Source organism: Martes martes (assembly GCF_963455335.1).
Source record: "Martes martes genome assembly, chromosome: 2".
Taxonomy (NCBI): domain Eukaryota; kingdom Metazoa; phylum Chordata; class Mammalia; order Carnivora; family Mustelidae; genus Martes; species Martes martes.
Genome location: NC_137889.1, coordinates 197850959 through 197872586, shown reverse-complemented (window position 1 = coordinate 197872586; position 21628 = coordinate 197850959). Strand labels below are relative to the sequence as shown.

The 21628-nt window shown below is 38.3% G+C and overlaps 1 long non-coding RNA gene across 1 annotated transcript; it reads left to right on the top strand.

Moving 5' to 3' along the window:
• Positions 1 to 9744: 9744 nt before the first annotated feature.
• LOC308339076 lies at positions 9745 to 21352 on the top strand. The gene is made up of 4 exons (XR_013966455.1): positions 9745 to 9821; positions 12051 to 12155; positions 20266 to 20347; positions 20924 to 21352. It is a non-coding gene; the product is annotated as an uncharacterized lncRNA (long non-coding RNA).
• Positions 21353 to 21628: the final 276 nt, after the last annotated feature.

The following is a 21628-nucleotide window of genomic DNA, read 5'->3' as shown; positions in this document are numbered from 1 at the left end:
GGAAGAGATCCAGTGTAAATATAACTTCCAAGCTGACCATTGCTCTATTGGTCTCTTGGCAGTTTCTTGCTTTCTGTTGCACCGCGTGAAGGTAGGCACACCTCTGATCAATAGAATTTTCTCTTGTCTGATGCTTTGATAACAAATGTTAATTGTATTCAAACAAACAAACAAATCTCTTTTCGCATTCGTTGGATGTTGACAGGGTTGCCAAAGGACTTTCACGGGCCCTGGACACTTACCTTTATGGGGATTTCCCATCCTAATCATCTCAATAGTAAAAATTATTTTTGACATAACTTGAAGTACTTCAACTTTTTCTTTTGTTTTAGGCATCTTTCTCTTTTGTGAGAAAAAAGCAAGTCTAACTCTAAATCTTCTTTATTTTCATCTTAAAAGAAACAGAAACATTTTTATGGGTCACAAAATTTATTGTGGGGGCTACACACTGTGTCTACTGTACCTAATGCGTAAGTCAGCTGGCCCTGATATGAATTAGATTTTGGAATTTTTTAGTCTCTATCTCTAGAACTCTAAGAAAAGTAAGATTTGAATTGATGTAGACATCTGGTTGCTAAAAATCAGATCTTGCTCTATAAGAAATATATTTATATGTCTGAATATTAGTTGAATTTTATAGACCCATGTCTCACTATGTGTATCTATATCCATATATAATTAGAGAGCCGTAGTTCATAAAAATTGTCTCTTAATATTGAACCAGATATTGAACCCATGTATTTTTACCCAGGGTTCTGTTAACAAAGGCTCTGAAAACTATCATCTCCTGCTGGCTTTGAAGACCCATGATGCATCCTAGACCCTCCTGAGATCCTGCTTTATAAAATCCTGCTCTATAAAAAATATTATATATATATTTTTGAAAATTTTATTTATTTATTTTCCAGAAAGAGAGAGAGAGAGAGAGAGCACAAGCAGGGAGAGCAGCAGGAAGAGGGAGAAGCATGCTCCTTGCTGATCAAGAAGCCTGATGTAGGACTCAATCAGATCTCAGGGTCCTGAGATCATGACCTGAGCTGAAGGCAGATGCTTAATCAACTAAGCCACCCAGGCATCCCAATAATATTGTATTTTTAGCCTGTGGTTTCTAACTTGCTCTTTTTCTTTTATTCGCATTAATTAATATATATATTAATAATATATATATGTATGTATATATATACACACACACATATATACACACACACATATATATATATATGAATGATATCACTGTGAAATAGTTGTATGTTTCTATTAATTTTTTCTGAAGGTGATTTCTTTATTGATGAGATCATAGCTTACCTCCTATAAATAGTGTTATGATATTCCAGAAGATTCTGCAAAATCAAATAGAAGGAATAAATGCCCTATGGAGCTTCCAGGTTAATTTTAAAAACTACAAATATTAGTTTTTATATAGAAATGCATTTTAAAAATTCAGTGAGAATCACTTTTCCAAAAAAAGGAAATTGATATCAAGGGCTGGCCAAAAATTAGGTCTTTATTTGCTGCAAACTCTTTCTTAAAATTAAGACATTTTCCCACAGTCCTCAAGATCATCACATTGGATTTTAAAGGGTATCTAACAGAGCTGTGTCCTTTGATGAAACCAGTCCCTATACCCTTACTGTTTCCACTGTTTCCATTGAACCAAGTGTGAGAGTAACATCTCAATGCCAGTGCACGAGACACAGTCTACTCCTTTCCATCCCAAATGTATTGAAGAATTAAGAAAGATTCAGAATAATTCATGTTATAAAAATAGAGAAATCATGTAAATCCTTTTAAAAATGTCTGATATTATGCTTCTGCAAATATAGAATGCCTAGGTGCTGGGTATTCATGGTAAACAAAACAGTAAGAAAAAAAAATCTCTGTCCTCATGAAAGGTTACATGCTACAGACATCAGTTTTGTTTTAGCTATTGTGACCCCTTACTTCTGAATTCTAGAGCGAAGGTTTCATTTTTTCATAGAAGCAAACTCCAAGACACAGTTTGGAGAGCAGGCTAACATCCATTCTGCAGAGTTAAAATAATTAGAGAAGCAGGAGAAAATTTCTGAAATAAGAATTAAATTTGAATCGGAGCTAGTGTGACTGCAGCAACCCCAGGTGCATGTTGGCTGACCCCCAGCAATCTGACTCCGCATAACCTGGGATTTCCTTTCACCATGACGACTGGGTCCAACCGCCTTTGGCAATATAAGTGAGGTGCCCATGGCTTCTGGAAAATGGTGAAGAAATCCTGTTGGGATCATTTCAGTTCACCAGGGAACCCCAAAGGACCATGGCAAAGGACTATCTAAAAGCAGAGAAATAATTCATCTCAAAAATCTCTGTTTTAGTGTGAAGCTTATTCTTGAAGAGACCTCTAGCTGGCTCTACAGTGGAAATGGATACAGAAGTTTCTAGATAGTTTTGAGGAGGTGAGTTGATTTTTCTCAATTAAAATTCTTCATTTCTCATGCAACTAATAAGAGGTTTCAGAAGTCAGCTCTATCACTTGCTGGAATTGCACTAAGCCTTTTTTTCCCTGCTCCTTAAAAGGTTTCTTTCATGTCTTTGCTTCTTCAGTGGTAGAAAAGAATAGCAATAGCAGTTTTGCCTTTTTGATAACTGAAAATGTAGAACAAAACAATAAATCTAAGAATATTAATGTCTCTTAAAAAAAGAACACAACAGAAAGTTCTTTGCCATTTCTTAATCCACTGTCTGTTTTTAGTTGATTTTAGAGATGAGAAAAATCAAAGATATCAAAAGTATAGAATAATTCATCCATGATTTCCCCAAGTTTCTTAGTGATCCTGCTAATGAAACTTCAAATAAATGAAGTCAGAGCTCTGGCCGTGTTGACGGATCCCCCCACCCCTCTCCCACATCGTCTCATCTTCACTATTGCATCCCTCGCTGTACTTAGTCTTCAGGAGGCTTTCTCTGGCCACCAGAGTCCACTAAACCAGCAGGGCAAGGGCTGGAAATGCTGGAAAATGGATGCCCCTGAAAGCAGTCTTTAACTAATGACCTGCTAGAGCAGCGTACATACCCCAGCTCCCTCACCCCTCAGGTGGGATAACCCCAATGGCCATGTTTCACGTGAAGTTCCAGTTAATTCATAGCAATAACTTGTTTGACAACTAACACTTGACCGAGTGCTTTCTCTCTCCTTCACTACTCTCTCTCTATCCCTCCTGTGCTTATAGGGATCACTTTCAAATCAAACTATTTACACTTGAATCTGTCTCTGAGTGACAGCTCTTAGGAAGACCCTAACTAAAGCAAGAGCTGTGAGTACTCTGTGGGACTGAAAAGGAACCAGTGTGTTTAGTGTCTTGAATTTCTAAAGTGAGGTAAAAATATGCCACTATCACACAGAATTGTGAGGCCACGTAAGATGCTTAAAGCTTTTAAATAGTCATACGAAAGACTACTTTCAAATGTAATTTAGTTCAAATATAATATAATATACATATATTGGTAGTGAATAGATTAACCAAATGTTGAATATAACCAAATTACAAAGAAAAAAAACCATTAAGACAATAATATGAGGGTCTGGTAGAATGTTCTTATTTGTTTAAGACTCACTGATGTAATATTACAGAGCTCTGTTGCTACTGCTCTCATCTTTCCTGGTACTCTGCTTAGCCTGCCTTTCACCTTTTCTCAATTACAGCTTGAACCATGAGGCTTTTGTGCTAGAGAAGCATCCCTCTTGTGGCTTTATTACATTTGAAAAACAAAATGCAAGGATTCACTTGACAATGTACCCAGTGTCACTATTGGTTGGTCAAAATTATTTATTATGTACCACAGGTTGTCATTACGTTATTTAAATGAAGTGTTTGGTCAACACCAGGTTTTATTTATTTAACTTTAAAAAAGATGCTTCTGGGGTGCCTGGGTGGCTCAGTGGGTTACAGCCTCTGCCTTCAGCTCAGGTCATGATCTCAGGGTCCTGGGATTGAGCCCCACATCGGGCTCTCTGCTCAACAGGGAGCCTGCTTCCCCTTCTCTCTGCCTGCCTCTCTGCCTACTTGTGATCTGTCTGTCAAATAAATAAACAAAGTCTTTAAAAAAATAAATTAATTAAAAAGATGCTTCTTCATATGCTCCAAGGATGGATTCTTTTCTCTCTACCATTTTGGCAGTTGGGAATTCCACATATTTGCTCCATTCTCTTTCTTCTTTCCTCCCTCGCTCCCTCCTTTCCTGCCTTTCTTCTGCCTTCCCTTTTTTCTTAAAACATGCAAATGTAAACTTTCCTCAAAGGTTTTTATTTTACCCATCACATTTTGAGTTAGAAAGTTTAAAATTTTCTACAGAATTTTTTGCACATTTTATACCTTTGTTTTCAAAATACAGAACAGAACCAATTCAGGGAAGATTTATGTATTTTAGTCTCTTAGTTTGGGATTTTTTCTTTCTCAAGTCCTCAGCATTAGTGCTTTACAGTTTAGGTACTTGTTCCTGAGCCTGACTTTTGACTACGCATCAACCAGTGGTTGTGTACAGCAAGACTAGCCTTCCTAGGCTTTCAGTGGAAGGAGGGAGAAAAATACAACTGATGATTTAATCAGTTGAATAAGGAAATGAAATTTACCTAAATGAAGCAGAGAAAATCCTCTGACTACACGATCTAGGATAAATTTACCCACTTTTATTGTATGTCTAATTTGTGTCATATAGTTTACATCTTACTAACTATTGACAATAACGTCACAAAGTAGTTGTATCCTCATCTTGTCAGTAAGGAAATTGATGCTCAAAGAAGCTTAATAACTTGCTAAAGTTTATCTGAGTAGCAAAAGGGTAGAAAAGAAGCCAGGCATATGCTCAAGTAAAAGATAGCCTGATTGAATCTAGTCAGCATGGTTAGTTCCAGCTACTTGACGATGATCTTGGACCCATACATGAATGAATGAATGAACAAATCAGTGAGTTAAGAGAATAGTCTCTGTTTTAAGAAAGACTAAGATGGAACTGATAACTCTGGTCATGTGACTAATAGGACAGGAAGAAAGAGCATAACCTACGAATATTCCTATTTTTTTAAAAGTCCTGACATATAGTGTCACAGTAGACCAGTGAGAATTCATTATCTCAATAGAAGATAGAGATAGGAAAAAAAGAAAATAAAGCATACTCTTTTTCTCTCCTGGTCATCATTATAGAAAACCCTATGAGTAGGATTCAAACAGTTTTTATTTAGGGGAAACCCAAGTACCTGGGAAATAGAAGGACAAATTAGAGGAGAAACTTTGTGCTAGAGTCAAGGTATATTTTTTGGATAAAAAGGATACTTGAAATGTACAAAGGAAACAAGAAACCATAACACTGAGTAATGCAAGGCCAATAACCTTAGAGGATTGTTTTGTTAGAAACCAATAGTCTAAGAACATCTATTAAAGAACATTGGCCAGTACAGTTATTCTACTCATTATCAGAGCGTCTTTCAGATTGTCATAGTGCAAAAAGTCCTGAAAAAAAAAAAAATGTGGCTGCCTGTGGGTTTCCCTACTCTTATTGATCAACTCAAGCTGACGAATATTTAACTTCCATGCTTTCTCATGACTGGTTCAGCTTTCTTTGAAGCCAGGGTATCATGGTTGGCTGGTGAGATGACTATGCCAGGTTCTAAGAGCTATTGAAGATAAGGAGAAAACCACTTTTACTTGCTCAATAAGGCTTTTTGAAATTAAATAGATGCTTCTGGACTTATCTAAAAGGTCCCATTAGGATTCAGTACCAACAAACAAGGTGGTCTGTGGTGAGACTCACTTGGAAGAGCTGAATTAACCTGGCAGTGGGTGAGGGCAGAGGCATTCCTTGTAAGAGGCAGTACCAAAAACAATCACTCTCATAAAAGTAACCACTTTTCAGGAGTCCAGAGGTCAATTATGCAATCCGTGGTGTTCCCGTCCAAAGAGGGATAGTTGCGTTACCTTTGTCAGCCTAATTCTACTGTGAAATTCAGGTGCCTTTTTTTTTTTTTTCCCCAGCTATTGGATCCACTGTATCCAACTTTCTGGTTCCTAGGGAAATTCTCTAAGCTCACCAGTGTCTCTCATTTTATAGCTTTATTAGGGTATAATTTCCCTACAAGAACTTTGCGCATTTAAAATTTATAATCTGATGAACTTTGATAAAGGTATACATCTCTGAAACCATCGTCAGAGTCAAGATAATGAATGTATATATATCCATTACCCTCAAAAGTTTCCTCCTGTCCCTTTGTAATTCCTCCCTCCAACCCTGCTGCTCAGAAAAGTGCTGGTCTGTTCCCCCGAAAAATGCTGGTTTGCACAGAGGCTCCCACAGAGAATGGTCCTAGAGATCAAGGTGCAGCCTCAGGCTTTGTCTGATCTAGCTCGGAATTCAGGCCACATTTCTTGTGCCTCATCCTAGTTGTTAAGCAAGTTACTAATATCAACTCAGAATCAAGAGGATTTTCCACCATCTTTAAATTACCACACTGAAATTGAAATGATTATAATAGCCCAAACTCTCCATTTTAGAGATACAGATACCAAAGCATGGAGTTTTGATGTGACCTCACTTTGGAATAAATATAATTTACTCCAAAACTTCAAATATCATGCTCAAGACTTCAGGAAAGATTTAAGTCAAAAACTTTGGTGCCTGCCACGTTGCTTTTGGCCTCTCTCTAATTAAAAACAAAACAAAACAAAAAAACCCCAAAACAAACAAACAAAAACCTTCAGCAGGCTGTTTAGAGGTTCCCAGGACAAAGCCTTCCAATTCCCATCTATTTCTCATGAGGGCTAGAAAAAGAAACACTCCAATCTTCAATTTGTATGGGGAATCCTCACAGATGCCACAGAAAAGGATGTGATCATTGCAAACACTCTGCAGTATATGTTGTCTGCCATGTTTTTCACCATCGCATTTTCATACAGCAGACCTTCCAGGGTATGACCAGAAATGAGAGCAGCACGCCAAAACATCTGAGGAGGATTTAGACCATTAAAGTGTTGTCACAGATTGGCTTCTCAAGAAACAGATGCTGATGAAAAGGGTCTAGAGATCTGGTGTACAACAAAATGCATGTAGTTAACACTATTGTGCTGTCCACTTAGACATGGTTAAGGTAATAGATTTTATGTGTTTTTTGACCACACACACACACACACACACTCACACACATACACAAATAGGAAGCAGATTGTGAAATGATTTTGAATTTGAAGACATTTTAGGGATCAAAACTTATGAAAAGAAGGGGGGAGGGAACAGGACTGGGCTGAAGAGAATAGGTGCATTGCGATGCAGACCCTATTTAAGACTTAGACAACCCAGCATGGTAAGCCCCCACCCCCTCCCTGAGCAAATACCGTCCTCCCACCTAGAGCTGAAATGACCCACCTCTATACCCTCACTGAGCCACTGGAGGCAGCGTTCTCCAGGGAGGGTCTGACTTTGGTCAAGGCAAATGTCTGCACCTGAAACAGCAAGTTCTTTCTTGAAGTGGCATCTGGGCAGGGGAACTCCATGTCCGCCGCTATCGTTGGAGACAGGAAATACAGATAACGACATAAGGGGAAAGTAATGACTTTACTTTTGAAGATATCACCTGAAATCCCTGAAGAAATTCCTTAGAAATATAGAAACGGAGCACATGATTCACTAATAATTTCAGCACACTGAAAATAGAATCCAAGGGTACTTAGTATTCATTTTAGCCACAAAATATCTGTTTTTTGCTTTCACACACACACATGCACACACACATATACACACACCCTCTTGTAACATAACATAGATAAAGTTAAAAAAATAAGATCATAGGGTTAGGGGTACGGGGAATGTAATATATTTATGCTTTTTAAATCTCTATACTATCGAATTTATTCATATTATCAGTTCTTATGGTTCTTTGAACATTTTTAATGTTTTCCTAATCATTTGTATTTTTATAAAAACAGTCTCTAATCCAAAATACACTAATAAGATGCAACTTGAGGGGCACATGTGTGGCTCAGTCAGTTAAGCATCTGCTTTCAGCTCAGGTCATGATCTCAGGCTCCTGGAATCAACCCCGAGCTGGGCTCCTGCTCAATGGGGAGTCTGTTTCTCCCTCTCTCCCTGCTTGCGCTCTCTTTCTTTCCGTGTCAAATAAATAAATAAAATCTTTAAATAAAGGTGCAATTTGAGCTTTAAAATGTTACAAAAAGGTAAATATGTTGACTTACTTCTTAATATTTTCATGTATTTTGCACTTTCATATAGAGTGACATTTCTTTCCACATTTTCAAGCAGAATACTTCGAGTTTTCCTCAGATCACACTTGCTCTCTTCATGAACTTAAATGAATTACTTATTTCTTCTAAGTCTCATTTGCCTCCTCTGTAGAATGGCGATATGATGGCACTTACTTACTAGGATCTCTCTGAGCATTAAATGATAGAATATGTGCAGACGGCTTATGGCAGTGGCTGGCACGTACAAACAGGTCAGTAATGTAACTGAGTATATGGTAATAATAGTATCATCCCTTCATGAGCAGAAATCAATTATTGCCACAGGATACCCTTTTGCAGAAGGTATTTGTTGAAAATGAACAGTTTAGAAATGGAAACCCAAATTCTAATCTCAGTGTTCAGTTTCCAGGACTTTTCCTCATCCGTCACCAGGTGGCCCCACATCCATAGCCTTCACGGCTCTGCGCTCATGGGAAATGAATCAAACAACAAGAAGATTCTGCAGCAAAAATCCATGGTGATAATAATCCAAAGCGCAGATGGTCCATTTAATAATCAGTGTGCTTTTGGCTAGAAGAGAGAAAAGCAAGCTTCATATGTTTGTAATGGGCAAGAAAGATATTTTTCTTCAAGATTAGTCTGAATGAAAGAGGTAAATAAATCGTCCTATTGACGTTGAACTTTTCAAATAGTACATGGCTTAGCATGCTAGGCTGAGAAAGATCTCTAATCTCTACTTTTTCTCTCTTTTAGAAATTGGGTAGTTAACAATTAATCACTTTTTGGCTTATCCTGAGTACTCACAAAACAGTTTCAGAACCCTTTCCTCCTCTTCTTCTGCCTGAAACACAGAGCAAAACTACAGATTATACCTTCTCAAAGATCCTGTCAGGAAAGATCCTGTCAGATGAAAAGTTTTGTCATATCATGACTAATTCATTATTTCTTCCTTTTATCTCAGAATCCTTGAAGTCTTCAGATGGAATCTCAAAAGTTTCCTTTCAGACAATGAAAAAGTCTTTCCAGGCTATGAAATGTAACACTAGAAGAAATTCTTGGTGATTGGTTGCAACGGATACATAATATTTGAACAAATGGTAAAAGAATTAATAGGGTGGAACAGAGCATATAAGAACCACCATATTGTAGTATTAGCAGTTAAGAGTCTTAGGGCTAGAGTCAGAAGTCTGGTATTCTAGTGTAACATAATAGCAATGTAGCTTGGATAAGTCATTGCCAGATAATCATACTTCCTTAGTGAAGGAAGGTTTTTGTGAGAATTCAATGAGATCATAGGTAAAGTGCTGAACATTTTGCCTGGAATATGTGGTAAGGACGTAATAACGACTTTCATTAACATCACTGCTTTTACTCATAATATCGTAGGATGATGACAATAATTAATTTCATCTTCAATGGAAAGATCTAAACATATCCATGCTGACTTTTCTCAACTGATTCTGAACTGAGCCTCAAAACCAGCCCTAAAAGGAGCGATATCTTCCTTGTTTGTCTTTGCAGAGGGAGAAGTGGTCAGAAGGGAGGAGAGCCCAACATCGTTTGAAAGAGTGCAACCTAGAACTCAACTGGATGGTCTGAGTATATGTCTATTTTCTCTTGCTTATTTATTTGTTTATTTAGTTAATTTTCTTTTGTTTTGTTTTTATTTTTAGCTTATTTATCTGAGTATATATTTTGGTTAAAATACAGCAAATTATATTTTGAGTGAATTCACAGACTTTTCAAAGTAAATGAGAAAGACTTGTTTTGGTTGTGTCCACTCCATTACATATTTGATTTTTATCTCAGGAACAGATGCAGAAATAAGACAGAATTGTAGAACTTACTCTAGAAGGTCTTTCCTGCAAAAGTCCTGTAAATAAGAAGGTAGGCAGTCTAATTGTAGTGTGAATGCATCACAATTCATAATCAAACATGACTCATCTTATGTCCAAAATTTCCAGCTTAATATTTTACATGAATTGTTAATATTCAATTGTCGGCTAATTTGTGGCAAGGACTTTTGCAGCTAGCCATCAGGACAGCAGTAACACTAGATGGAGGGCATATTTTGATATTCTTCCTGCATTTTAGAAAGGCTGTTCAGTGTTTATTTTCTAAGATAAATCTATTACTGATGTAGTCACTTTCACCAAGTAGTTATATGTCTAAAACATTTCAAGATGGATTCAAATGCAATGTTTATTACACATGATGTTTTGAAACTTATCAAAAACTAAACTGCACTTTTAAAAAAAGATTTTATTTGTTTATTAACGAGAGAGAGACTACACATGCAGGAGAGCGATAGGCAGAGGGAGAAGCAAGCTCCCTGCTGAGCAGGGAGCCCAATGTGTGACTTGATCTCAGGACCTTGGGATCATGACCTGAGCCAAAGGCAGAGGTTTAACTAACTGAGCCACCCAGGCATCCCCTAGGTTACACTTTTAAAAACTAAAAATTGGAACAAAGATTAGCATAAATCACTTATATACATACATGCAGGGTTAATAATATATACATATGTGCCAGGTACCACATTGCAGATTTTTTACATATTATTTCATATAATTTTAAAGACAATCTAATGAGGATTATTGTCCCCATTTAACATATGAGAAAACCAAAGACTTAATATACTAGATCACTAGTTTTCAAAATATTGACTTTGTACTATTTTATTATGTAATAATCAATACATGCAAAACAAAACCATTTACCAAAGATATAAAGTTTAAAGCACAAAAAAAAGCATAATCAAAACAGACTTTCATGATTACACCTCACGGGCATTGGATCTAGAGTTTTATCACTATTATCAAATATATCTATGTTCCTCCACTATTCTGTTTCTCCACTTCCAGAGTCAATTACAATCCTAAACTTTGCTTTTTTCTTATAGTTATAAGTGGAGCTGTTTTCCAAAGCCCAGTCTAGACATTAATTTATTTGTAAAATTGTTTTAGTTTGTACAAAAGTACATCAATGTTTTGGTAGTCATTGACTCATGTAAACATGGTAAGCATAATTCTCGGATTTTGTGCTTCCTGCTCAGAATTCATCTGTTGATTTTGTGGTTTTCATTTCATATTTATGCATGATTTCTTGACAACCACTTACTTTGTACTGATTCAATGAGGAAAATTCAATTTAGCATTACACTTTATAAAATAGTTTTCTTGAAACTCCAAAATTTGAGATTGGACAGGAGTAACATCAAGTATGCTTTCTCATAATTTATTAACTGGTTTATTGTGTTGTCAATGGGAATATTGAGAAGACAACACACCACACAAAAAAATCCTACTGCTTCCATCTCAGAACGAGCAGATTGTGAAAAACTCTTTAGTTTTACTTCAGATACTCTTGTGATATACCAGCAACTTGCCAGGCACTGGCCACAGGATTTCTGTAGAGTGAAGCATTCCCTATTTTTTTAATCTGAATTGTTGATAGAATGGATAAGATGGCCCTTCCTTCCTTTTCTTGATCAAATATTTGTTTAACACCCAATAAGTGTTGGACATTATACCCAAATCTGGGGCTTCAAATGTGCAAGGGTGTATGATCCAAGATGCCAGGAACCCACGCAATATCAAGAGGACATAAATGAATGTGCTTATTTTTAAATTAATTTAATAAAACATTTGCAACAACAAATGGAATCCAGAATGTAATGGAGTCTTAAGGAGTTTATGCAGGTGCTGTAGGTATCTGAAATTCCAGATGATGACACTTTGTGACGGGCAGCTGCTGCCTTGAGGAGATGTCAGTGGAAGGGTGAATGTTGGGCATCTCCCCTCCCATGTCATCCTTTATGGCCAACAGGATCCACACACTGAGTTACACAGATGCGTGGCACTTTGATGAAGGCTTTCGAGCAGCTGAAGAAACAGTACGGAGGGAGCCTGGAGGAACTGCTTACGTGAGAAGGTAAGGAAGTGCTTAAAAACGGAGAGGGATTTGTTGAAAGGACAAAGTAGCTAGCTTGAGGAAGTTGTCCTCCTGGGGAAGGGAAGGTGTGAACAAAGATCTCAAGGAAGTGAGGGATTAAGCCAAGCAGCTATCTGGTGGAAGAGAATTCCAGGCAGAATAAGTAGTGGCAAAACAGAAGCGTGGTGGCTTTAGGTTTAAGGAAGAGTACGGAGCCCTGCATGGCTGGAGTGAGCGAGCAAGGGGGAAGACAGTAAAAAATGTGGTCAGAGAAAGAACAAAAGACACAACATGCAAAACCTCCTGACTCATTTCCAGGGACTTAGGTGTTAACTCCGAGAGAGGGGAGATAATGGTGGATTTTAACAGAGGAGAGTCCTGGTCTGGTACATTCTGAAAGGACCTTACTGGAAGGGCATCAAGAGTAGACGTGGGTGAGCTTAAGGGTATCAGGGAAGAGGTCATTGCAGTCATTCAGGCTGCTGAAGATGGGGGCCCAGACCAGAGGGTGACAGCGCATGGGATTAAACTTTGAAAGTGAACCAAGATATCCTGCTGTATTGGATATGGAACGTGTGAGGAAAAAAGAACAGCTGAGGCTAACTTCCAAGTTGGCTTTATTTATTTATTTATTTATTGTCAGCGTAACAGTATTCATTGTTTTTTCACCACACCCAGTGCTCCATGTAATCCGTGCCCTCCCTAGTACCCACCACCTGGTTCCCCCAACCTCCCACCCCCCGCCCCTTCAAAACCCTCAGGTGGTTTTTCAGAGTCCATAGTCTCTCATGGTTCACCTCCCCTTCCAATTTCCAATTTCCAAATTGGCTTTTAATAATATTCCAGGTGACAGATATATGAGTAGGGACAAGGCAGCTAGAGTGACTGGCATAGATCCAAAAGCTATTGAGGTGTAAAATTTATAAGAACTGGTGGTTAAATCATCCTTTTACCTTTAAGGTATGTACTCCTCAGTGTAGGAAATATTTTCTTTTTTACAACCTTTTACTTTATATCAAAAGCCTCCTTGTAATTAATCCCATCCTTCAGATAACTCTGTACTAGCTCTCATTTCTCTTGCTCTGAACCACCAATTTCTTCTGTGCATTTCTTAACATATTGCATGATAATTATAAAAGATAAATATTTGGGGATATAAATCCCAATTTTTTAATATACTAGTAAATAAAAATGAGGGGGAAAACGGACTCAAACACTCGTGTGTGTGAGAGGGTATAGAAACGTATGCACTTCTCTCACAATTTTTTAAAAAGGGACCCCTTTCTTTTTCTAGTTGGGGACCTCACAAGACTGGGAAAACCGGGATGAATCAATAGGGAGACACTTTGTTCTTTGTACGAACCTGGACATATTATTGTGAATTCACCAGGCAAAGCTGCAGTCACAGTTGTTAAACAATTTTTCTTTTTCTTAAAAAGAATCTGCAGAACTAAAAGCCATCTCTAAAGGGAAAATACGTGACGGTTATATTTCATTGCAGACTACCTCCTAACAACACGCTAACAACACACAAACACGAGCCCTCTCCCACCCCCCACCCCATCCTCACGCCAAAAGTGAAGTTATGGCAAAAAATGAGCTTTGCAGTCCCATGTAACCCTTTCTTCCCACACTCCTCTTCCTCCCAACTTAGGTTTTCATACCCAGAGCCTTAGTGTAGAAAGGGTTTATGTGTCTCTTTGTGAGTGCTCCTAGGTGCCATTCTTCTCTTTTGGGACTGTCCCGTAGATTCATGTATTGTTTTATCCAAAGCAATGGTATTAGAAGGCAACATAGTATTGACTTGATCAGAATGAGGTTCAGAAAGAGGTGTGAAGAACTTATATATCACTCAGTACTTTTAGTGCTTTTGTTTCTCTCAGTTACAGTTTAATTTGCCTGCATCAGAATCCAATCATTAAATGAAAGTATGAAAGGTCATTCTTTCTTCTTTTGTAGTTGAAGCATATTTCCAACTGCATCAAAATTCAAGTAACTAATAGAAATACTTTCGATTACAAACACAAGGAAGTTCAGTGGAATTAGGCACATCCCTGATTTCAGTATCCAAGAGGCTCCCAGGTCTATTAACTCCGTTCCTTTTATTTATTTATTTATTTTTAAAACGATTTTATTTATTTATTTGACAGACGGAGATCACAAGTAAGCAGAGAGGCAGGCAGAGAGAGAGGAGGAAGCAGGCTCCCCGCTGAGCAGAGAGCCCGATGTGGGGCTCGATCCCAGTACCCTGAGATCATGACCTAAGCTGAAGGCAGAGGCTTAACCCACTGAGCCACCCAGGCACTCCTAACTCTGTTCTTTTTAGTCTGGAATACAGTTAAGTGCTGGGTGGTACTGTTACAGATGGAAAGACTTGCCTGGAGAGGATGGGAGGTTTCTCAACATATTGAGTAGGTTCATCAAAAGGGATCAAGGCTGTCTGACTCAGTCCAGTGTTTCCTAAAGGCAGACCACACTTAGATGTTTCAATCTGTAGCCAAAAATCTCCAAACAAAACCAACCGCAGGGACTGTGAGGAAGTCAGACCCTTGGGGAAAAATGTATAAATGCTGTAAACTCTTGAGCAAGTGTTAAACAGATCCCAGAACTCCGGGGCTATATTAACTTTGTGTACCGTAACAGAGAACTAGAGCAAATGGGAGGCAGAACATCAAGGGTTACACTACCACCGTCCTGAGATTAAACGAAGATGAGTGTTTTGGGCTAACTTGCTATTTCCAAAAAGAGAAGACAACATAGGAACAAAAAAATGCAAACTGAAGACCTTTAAAGTGAGAAACTAAATAGCAGATAACTGGTTTTATTATCTATAGAATACTTAGAAAGACATGTGTTTGTATAGACAAAGAAATATTTTGCCTACTCCCTCTTTGAAAGAACTGTTGTAATTTTCACTTTCCTAAAATCAGAACCCGAGGCAAGGCCTTGGATGCTGGCAGCTCATCTGTGAACTGCCGATCCAGGAGACCAGAGTGAGCCGTCAGAGTTTAGTTAGCCTCATGAGTTCCAGAAGGACAAAATTTGCAAGTGGGAAGCTGGGCCTGGTGGTGGGAGAGGTCAGAACTCCTCCTCTGCCCTATTTCCCCATCCATATATGTGTTTACCAGGTCCTGAAGGCCAGTACCCCAGCCTTTGAGTGTCATCCCCAAGCTGGCACATTCCAGCTAGAGAATAATGTTAGTACGTACCAAAATCTGTTTACAGAGTCACCGAGGAGAATCGCAGGGCCTGGGTCAGAGCAAAACCTAGAAATCTATCTATTCCACTCATTTATCTTCCAAAAGCCCTCCTAATATTCCCTTCCCCTGAATCTCTTCTCTCTGTCAGTCCCAACCTTATTAAAAAGCCTTTAGAACTGGCTCACGTAGCGTTCTTCTCGATTCTTTGATCCTTCCCGTTTTTAGCTTTTGAGGTTCAGTGGGCTTTCCTTGGATGAGTTCACTGCTCTTTCTAATGAAAATAAACCTAGGGTTTTATCTCCTTCTAAGCCTCCCAAGTAGTTCTTCCTCTGACCAACAGGACAGGTGTACTTGGGGGTCACACAACATTGGGAGATAACTTGGCAGATAAGGTGACTCAGTTATATCTGAACAGGGCATTCCAATCCAATAAATGAAATTTGGTCTCTAACATTTATAATGTAAATCATATTTTTCATAATAATTTTTGATACATGTATACATAATACATTTATCATCTAAATCCTATGCATAATAGCTTTTACACAACCTTCAGGTACATGGCAAAAATTTGGCAAACATTTGTCAAAAATGATGTATTATATTATTACACACACGCACGCACGCACACGGAGGACCTGGGCCTGGAATTTTTATTGAGGTCAAGAGTAAGAGCCTAGGGGTTTGTAGGCTCACTCTGTATTGGTAAATTTAAAACGTAAGATCAGGAACTTAAAGCACGAGAAGAGAAAAAACAAGCAGCCCAAATGTCAGTTAATAAAATCCACCAAGAAACCTAAAACAGGGAGCCTTGGGGCGCCTGGGTGGCTCAGGTGGTTAAGTGACCCACTCTTGATTTCAGCTCAGGTCATGACCTCAGGGTCCCGGGATAGAGCACAGCTCCAGGCTCCTTGCTGGGTGCAGAGGCTGCTTAGCATTCTCTCTCTCCCTCTGCCTTGCTCCTGACCCTGCACTCTCTCTCTTTCTCTCAAATTAAAATAAAAGTAAATTAAATTAAATTAAAATGAAATAAAATAAAGGCCTCAAAGGGAGGTGTCCAGTTCTTTATCTAGTTCTGCAGCTGGCAGTGTGTTTATTGGAAACAGCCATCCTTGAAGAGGAGGATGCCTCACTGACGGATGCTGGGCGATCAAAGCTTAAGGCAGGCACTCGAATTACAAAAAAGAAAAACCACCCGCCAGGACTTACACCACATCCTACGATTTCTGTTCTGTGTGTAACTCCTAATTTAGAAACAATCCTCAGAAAAGGAAAGAACAAAATGTCAAGTGCAATTGTGTGTCCACCACCCAGGTAAGATAGGATTAAAAATAAGAATTGAGCTAAACTACAGAAAAATAGAGATCTATTCCTCATTTCTTGTATAGCCACGATTATGAACTGAAGTTTTTACCCATTTCACTATAAATTGTGTTACTGAATTGGGATTTTAATTGAAAACGGAGTCAGTGTTAATGACGCGCACCCCCTCCAACAGTCCCCACGCTTCTTTAGTGCTCTTGCCGTTCTCCGCCTGCGTGGAGAGGTGTGCGCGCCTCAGGTAACGCACGGAGGGTAGAAGCTCTGCAGGCCCCAGCAGTTCTGTGGAGTCCTTCTTTGAGGAAATTCTATTTTCCTTGACTCTTATATTACCTGATTTCATCTGACCATGGAGCCAAGTGAACTCTGTCTTTACAAAATCCATGCTGACCTCGCAGAAGTCTCGGCAGGTGATGCAATTACCTCCAGGCTGGGTTGAGACTGCACGTTAAAACTACCAGGAAGCCATAGGTCACCCTTGGCTTTGGGAAGCTCAAGTTTATCCCTCAAGTACCTGATGGATATTTTCTGAAAGAGGTCTTTGCAGAATACATGACTTCTCTTTACACATCTGTCTGGCTGAGACCCTACACTATTTTTTTATTCATTGTGTAGATACAGGCATCTCCCCTTCCAGAGTAGGTCATTAACCTACCTTTGCCTTACCTCTCAGTATTTTATTCACTAGTAGTTGGGTATGTATCTTTATCTATCTATTCCTTAAAATTTTTAAAATTTATTTATTTATTTATTTATTTATTTGAGAGAGGGACAGAGCTAGAGAGAGAGAGCAGGGGGAGGGGTAGAGAGAGAGGGGGAAGCAGACTCCCCACCCAGTGTGGGACTCAATCTCAGGACCCTGGGATCATGACCTGAGCCAAAGGCCGATGCTTAATCGACTGAGCCACCCAGGCACCTTATTTAAATAAATAAATAATTTGCTTGTTAAGTAGGCTCCATGCCCAGTGTGTAGCCCAATGTGAGGCTTGAACCCATGACCCTGAGATCAAGACCTGAGCTGACATCAAGTGTCAGATGCTTAACCAACTAAGCCACCTAGGCGCCCCTGGATATGTATCTTTAGACTGCCGGGAAACTGGTGTTTATATTCAAGATAGCAGTCTTTATTTATATATTTATGTCCCTACCAGTCAGCTTGACTTGTCTAGAATCATGTCATATATATCACAGTCCTTTGCTAAAATGTGCAGGACTTTCTACATTCCATTATCTCTGACCATTCAATTTAGAATGTGAAATTGGTGGCCCGTAGTGAATAATACTCCTACCTACATGGCATCTCCCTCTGAAGTTCTCAGGAGAGGGATGCATTAATTATGGAGCATTCTAATATGAAATGTGTAACGTATTTTATAGAGCCTTGTTGTCCCTGCCCTCGAACTTTCTGTCATGGTACTAGAATCAACATTTGACCAACGTTTATTTCAAAGTTATGTAAGATCCATAAAACAGTGGCAAAAAGAAAGTGATATAAACATTAACAGTGCTTGCAAACAGTAATCAAAACCGTTCTCTAAAAGAAAGATTGCATGTTTCTTCCAAAAGAGATGTTTCCTGGCTGCTGTTAGCATGGTAGCTGCATCTTTAAATGAGGGTCATTTTGTATCACCGAAGAACAAAGGTCTAAAGGAAATTAAAGGCTTTTCTAACTACTTCATATTCCTGTTGGAATATAAAAACGCATACCTGAACAACCACAGCATTTCCATAAGCCAATAAAATGATGACTCAGAAAGTTAAATACCCAAGCCACAAACCACTTACATATGAATGTTTTGAAGTTATGTAAAAGTCCTATTTTTTAAATATTCATATAATTAGAGAAGAAATAGATTGTGCAAAAGTCATTTAACCACTTATTCTTCCCTGAAATATCTCAAGGAAATTCACTCATTTCAAAAAATGCTTTGCTGAAGGACATTGTAGAGTTCCAACAGATTTATTATGATGACAGTAAACATTCTTTGCCATTTGCTTCCTTTGATGTCCTAATGCAGAGGAGAATTTCAGATCAGGACTTTTTGCTAGCACACATTCTAGTGCATTGCTTGTAGTTCAGTGATGTGCCCATCCCAACCAACATCTTTGACTTCAGCCATATTTGTGGTCACTTAACCAAATTCCTCAGATTGTGGCCTGGTCCCTGGTTATTTCTATCATCTAAAGGCTGGTTCAAATTTCTACACATTTGAGTTTTTTAATTGTGTGGACATAGGCTTTGAGCAAAACCAGATAAATGGACTGAACCACGTTGTGGTTGATTTGGTCGGCTCATGGAAATAGCAGATAGTACCCAAAACACAATGGGCAGCAGAGAGCCAAAGTAGCAGTAAAATCCCTGACACCAGTATATGATCTCTATGAATTGTTATTTAATGCCAACTGATGAATGATCTTGATCATTAATATAAAACTTTGATCTCATGATATGTATTATAGGTGAAGAGGACACAACTTGTCTGTTCCTTTGTAGCACTGAAATCTTAAATGAATTGAGTTACTGCACTGAGTGTAGAACTAAGTTCCCTCCTTGGAGGCAGAGTGGTTCTCTTTAAAATATATTTATTGTATAATTTCCATAAACCAAGCAAACGTGGGAATACAGAGATCTGTCATTAAAGAGAGAGTTCAGAGTCAAGAGTGAGAGAGAAGTTTTATAATATAGATATTAACAGAGTTGCAAGGAGCTCCAAAGTATCTACAAACCACGTTTTATACTCAGTAGCCTCCATATATATAAAACAGAGAGAAATAATATTGTACAAATTAATATTGAATAGATTAATGATATTACCCAAGTTTTAAGGCTGATGTGAGGATTAAATGCATTATTGTAGATAAAATGCTCAAACTAGTGCTTGACATGTATTAAATGTTAGTAATTGTTAGCACTTGTTATCATCATGGAAACTCCACACTTTCCTTTCTTCTTTAGTTCCTGTAGTAGTAGCTGCTATTTAATGGATGCTTATTGTATACCACATATCTTATTTTTTTAAGGATTTTTTGTTTGTTTGTTTGTTTGTTTAAGAGAGAGAAAAAGAGAGGGAACAAGAGGGGAAGAGGGGGAGTGGGAGAAGCAAATTCCTCACTGAACAGGGAGCCCTGATGGGGTTCAGTCTTAGGACTCCGGGATCATGACCTGAGCTGAAGGCAGACGTTTAATCAACTGAGCCACCCAGGAGCCCCATCTCACATATCTTACCCCAAGTAATATTTTATTAGTCTTTTCCATAACTCTCTGAAGTAACTATTTATAATCCCAATTTATAGGTGGGAAATTTAACATTCAGAAACTCGATAATTTGCCTGATACAGCTCTAATAAATCCAGAGCTAAAATTTGATCTATACTTTTCTTCTAAACCACACCAAGGACGAAGATCATTAATGGAGAGCTGGGATTACTGCTCAGGTCTCCATCAGTTTTACTGTCTGGAGGGCTGGCCCTTTCCATCTACCCTTTCTCTCTTTATGTTCAGATAGAGAGCTACTGTAACTGCAGGGTACTGGAAAAAATATACAAAGTGAATTCAAAGAATTGTCCTAATATTTTCTCCCTTTCTATAGCAGGCCTGTAGAGAAGATGGAGTTTGTGGCCCTCATGGACTGAAGAAAAAGAATTTGAGCATCAGACCTCCCATTTTCAATGGTTTGTACAAAAACCTCTATTTCTAGAAGAAAAACATCTATCATGTCCCATTCATTCCAAAGCACTGAGCAGTCAGGAGAGGACCAAACAAACGTGACCCGTGAGGAACAGGGATGAACGAGGTTGCAGGGGAGAAGCGCACTCTACTGGGGCAGAGCCTACACTCGCTACTCTGAGGACCCTACCCTGTGTCAGGCTCCTCCCTTGGTCTTTCTTCAGCAAACTAAGCATGATTAAAATTGGCTTTTAACGATACTCAACTGCCTTTTTATGTGATCAGCTGTGTTTATTTTTATTGTTTTAAAACTTGAATATGTATGCTTGAGTAGGTGTGTACACACACACACACACACACAGGCATGTGTATTTTTTCTTTTTAAGGTAATGAATGGCTAAAATTGATTGAACAGTTAACTATTTGCTAGGTCTGTTCATGCAGTACATTATTTCATTTAATTAGTTTCATTTAATAATTTACATTATTTCACTAATCTTTAAAGCAGCCCTATGAGGTAGGTATTATTCTTTTTTTTCTTTTCTTTTTTTTTTTAAAGATTTTATTTATTTATTTGACAGAGACCACAAGTAAGCAGAGAGGCAGGCAGAGAGAGAGGAGGAAGCAGGCTCCCTTGCTGAGCAGAGAGCCCGATGTGGGGCTCGATCCCAGGACCCTGGGATCATGACCTGAGCCGAAGGCAGAGGTTTTAACCCACTGAGCCACCCAGGCGCCCCGAGGTAGGTATTATTCTTATCCCATTTTCACAGATGAGGAAACTGAGGCTCCAAGAATTTTAAGTAAAATGCCCAAGATTACAAAGCTAGTAGAGTATCTGAGGTTGTAGAGCTAGTAAAAATGAGAAGTCAGACAGCTAAATGCAGATCTTGAGTTTTTATGCATTGTGTCAGACTGCTTCCCATGGTCTTTAGAAAATTTTGAGAATAATTAAGAAATAAATGTCACTTATAATTACATTGTTAAGAGCTAATTATTGTCCATGTTTTCATGTTTTTGTGCACATACAAATATTGCACCAGTGCAAAGTTTTCATTTGTTTCGTTTGATGTATCAAAATGCACAGTTTAAAATATTTTAAGTTGTTTGATTATGACTTCATTTTCTATAGTATATATTATTTATTTAATGATTTACCTGTTTTTAAGAATTCACATATCTCTCATTTTTAACCATGAAAGCATTTCATTGATATCTTTGTGTTTAATGTTTTTTATTGAATTATTTACGACTGTCTTTTGGGATATATTCCTAGAAGTGTAATTCCT